Here is a 3,908-nt window from a genome sequence, read left to right as displayed (position 1 = left end):
CCTCCCCGCCACCGCAGCCTGCCCCTGCGCCCATCCCTCCACCGTTCCAGGCTGCGGCGCTGCCCCCTCCTCGATGCGCCGTCGCCGTCGCCAGCTGTGGCCTCCTTAGCCCGCCACCGTCGACCACAGCCTCCTTAGCCCGCCGCCGTCGGCCGAAGCATCCTCGACGCGCCGCACCACCGCGCCATGGCTGCAACCTCCGTCTTATACCTAGCCTGGTAAGTCACCATCTCCCCTAAATCCTGCTCGACCCTCCGGCCTCCTTGGTTCATCAATGCCGTAAGTGGGCCGCCTGCTGCTAGGGCAGTGAACTTGGATTAGGTCTTCTTCCCAGGCGGCTGTAAGGGGGGGAAATCTACTGCGACGAAGGCGACTGCGGTCTCCAGCGAGCTCACGGGTACTCCGGCGGCCATGGAGTTCCTGATGCAACCGATAAACAGGTTAGATTCTACTCGATGAACAATTGTTTTGCATGGATTGGATCCCTTTTTTGTGGCCGGCTGTGATTCTGTCGCCTCATATCTTGTTCTGGATTAAGAAGAATACTGCTAGGGGAGGTGAATGATAACAACAGCACGATGGAGCCCGTGCAGATGTTGAGATGCCAGTACCAGCAGCTTCTAGTGCGGACGGCCAAAACTGTCGTGAAGAAGCAGCTGTTGAGGGTGGAAGTGCAGATAAGGCTCCGTGTTCGGAGCAGTCTATATATAGAGCAATTCGACCCAAAGACACGGGGTCGGACACAAAGATACGGCATATTTGCAGAGTAATTGCATGTTTATTTAGGGATTCAGATCGAAAATCACCAGTATCATGTATATGTAATATAGCATGAACTGCGACGAGACGTCTGAGATGACATGTTCATTTCTGTAGGCAGTATTTGGTAAAATGCATATAATTAGAAACAATACTGTTGCAATATGGTATCAGCCATGATTAATACTGATGCGAAATTAGTACTGTTGGGAAAGTAGACAGGAAATATGCATATGGGAGAGAACCATTTGCCTTATATGATGCAGTCATGATTCAGTTTCAGTACAGTGAGAGAAATAGGTCATTTTTTTTCATACAATGTCTAGCAGAGTGCGTGTGGGTGCTGCTACTCTAGGCAGGTCTCCTTGCGCAGGCAGGGTCATGGCTTCGGAGAAGACCGTGCGACACAAGCGCACAAGTTGCCTTGAACGCGGGGATGTGCCAAAACAGCCACGTAAGCCGGCTAGATGCAAGAACTGTGGCGTTGAAGGGCACCGATGGAACAACTGTCAGAAGCCAGCAGAACTTAGGCTGAAAAAATTATCTGGGACATTTACTTATAAGTCAGCAAAATACTACTTCCAGATAATCAGAACATGCATTTTTTCCTATCTGTATTGTATGATCTGTAATCTGTTCATCAGGATTAGTTCGTTTCGTATATCTGTGAGATGTATGTGTTTTTTCCTGTCAGGGTTGTAAGATTCCAGTTATCTGAATTTTTATCTGAAACTATTGCTATGATGCTTGCTTCTGCAGTTGCTTCATATTGTGTCTGAATCACGTTTAATAGAAACTATATGTACGAAATAATTCTGCTACCTTATCTCGGTTAAAGTTCTGTTAGAATAGCACATAATGAACAATTATGCCAAGGCTGACTTGATTTGCAAAAATTGTTTTGTGCATACCTGTCATTTTGTTTATTGAAGCAGGGACATGACTAAATGCATGTGGCAACTGTTCTCAGGTGCTGGAGCCTAATACGCGGGAGATATGGCGTGAGTGTGTACAAATGGGCGATGGGGTCTGGCTCATGGAGTAGCTCACAGCCATTCGGACATGAGAGGGCCAAGATGGGAGCTTCAAAAGTTTCTCGGACTGCATCTTCGTTGACCAGAACTGAAGAATGCTCCAAGGCTGCAATGGTTCGATTCAGGTACGCTTGCTATGTTGTCTGAATCTTGAATACTCTTCTTCCTGACTATGTAAATCTGATAGTAGGCCAATGCAGGCAAATGCAGATTCAGAAGCGTTAGTTAACCAGGGAGATGATCGTGTGCCTGTGAGTAGCGAGAACTCTGTGGTTTCCTCGCTCTCTCTCCAGGTGTTTGAGCAAACCAGTCGTTGATAGCTACTAATATTGTAGCCATTGTGCTAATCCAATGTGATTTTTTTCAGGTTAGCGCCGGTGGCAAAGTTGGAGAGGCAGAGGAAGGAGGTGAACCGAATGTTGCTGCTCATGAGTTGCAAGCAAATGAAGATGCAAAAGAGGGGTACGGCGAGCACGAATCGATGACTAAACGGCCCAATCCGTCCTCGTCCATCTGATCCGCGTCGCAGCTAACTGACGGACTTATCTAATCCGTGGGCCACATGCTATTTCGGGAAATAAGAACGAGGAGCACATATCTGTTGCTATACAGTCTGCGGCATAGATCCCGAGATGAATAAATGGTACTGATTCCGAGCTCCTGTGAGCTCGAGCTCACATAGGCATTTTCTTGAATCTACTTATTCTCGGTGCAGTGGATGTGGAAAAATTGTGAAGGTACATTTATGCTTCAGAGGCATATTTTTGTCTATTTGTTCTTCCAAGTTTAGGTTTTATGGTATTATTGTCATATGAGGTGAAGTTGATATCCATTACGATACTCAGTTACATCACTGTCATAAGAGGTGAATTAATATCTTTGCTTTAAACAAGTTGATATCCGCCTCGTCCTCCCCGGCAAGCTTGCCTTGCATGCCGTCTCCGAGGGCACCAAGGCCGTCACCAATTTCACCAGCTAGATAGGCCGTGTATGTTTATCGATAGTTAGCTGCTGGATTGTGCCCTCACTAGATGTTGTCTTTTCAATGGAACAACACAGACATGTAATTTCCGGTCTGAAGAAAGACATGTTGATGCTTGGATGTTGGACGTGTTCTGATGGTTTGATTGATGTTTGCTGAATGCTTGTTGATGCCGTTGGTTGTGAGAACTGAATTCTGCGTCGAGCTGTTCCTTCGGAGTGAAATGGCAGAGTTGCCTCCAGGTATCTAAGGTAAGCTTTCTTCCACTGAACCTTTCATGGAAGATACATCAGTTCAATCCAATCTCTTGTGACATTTTGCCCCACTTCATGAAAACTAAGATTGTTGTTCTTGCTCCTGTGAACATCTACTTGATAATATAATATGTCATGAACCTAGTGTCACTATCATTTAGCACTCCCTCATTTTGTTGTAGTACGGCTAACAAATCAAATCAAATCTGCCAAGGTTTTTGGTGGTGCCGAGTTATTACATATGACAGAATCTGTCTAGTCTACATGTTTGAATCTATCTAGAAAAATCTGTCAATTCTGTCTAAACTGTGTGTCTGAATTTGGCCAGGTCAGCAATGTACTTGGCTCCTTTACCTTACCTAATGAAATGGAATAGTGTACGAATGGTAGCTTTTTCTTGGTTTGGACTGTGGATTCATTCACCTTACTCTGGTTGATCCCATCTTTCTTCAGACTGCAGATGCCATGCTAAACAGCAGCGCTGCCTCCCTACAAATACAATGCAAAACAGTACTACTCATATGTAACGCCCCAGATGTAACTTTCCATATTTGTACTCCAACTCTTGCCGTCTCCGGCGCTAAGTTATATTTATTTCTCGGGTTGGGTCTTTGTCTCCGTGTGTTGTTTTTTTTTTCTTTTTCGTGCATCTCATACCATGTCATCACGTGCATTGCATTTGCATACATGTTCATCTCATGCATTCGATCATTTTCCCCGTTGTCCGTTTTGCATTCCGGCGCTTCGTCCTCCTCCGGTGGTCATTTCTAGTCTTCTTTCGTGTGTGGGGTTTAAACATTTCCGGATTGTCCCGAGACTTGCCAAGCGGCCTTGGGTTACTACCGGTAGACCGCCTGTCAAGTTTCGTATCATTTGGAC

The 3,908-nt window shown here is 45.8% G+C and overlaps 1 long non-coding RNA gene across 1 annotated transcript; it reads left to right on the top strand.

The window, feature by feature from the left end:
* The first annotated feature begins 1,995 nt into the window (after positions 1-1,995).
* Positions 1,996-3,030, top strand: LOC119326821. Its single transcript, XR_005158189.1, has 3 exons — positions 1,996-2,086; positions 2,161-2,530; positions 2,853-3,030. It is a non-coding gene; the product is annotated as an uncharacterized LOC119326821 (long non-coding RNA).
* Positions 3,031-3,908: the final 878 nt, after the last annotated feature.

Source organism: Triticum dicoccoides, chromosome 6B (assembly GCF_002162155.2).
Source record: "Triticum dicoccoides isolate Atlit2015 ecotype Zavitan chromosome 6B, WEW_v2.0, whole genome shotgun sequence".
NCBI classification, from domain to species: Eukaryota; Viridiplantae; Streptophyta; class Magnoliopsida; order Poales; family Poaceae; genus Triticum; species Triticum dicoccoides.
This window is presented reverse-complemented; position numbering and strand designations above follow the sequence as displayed.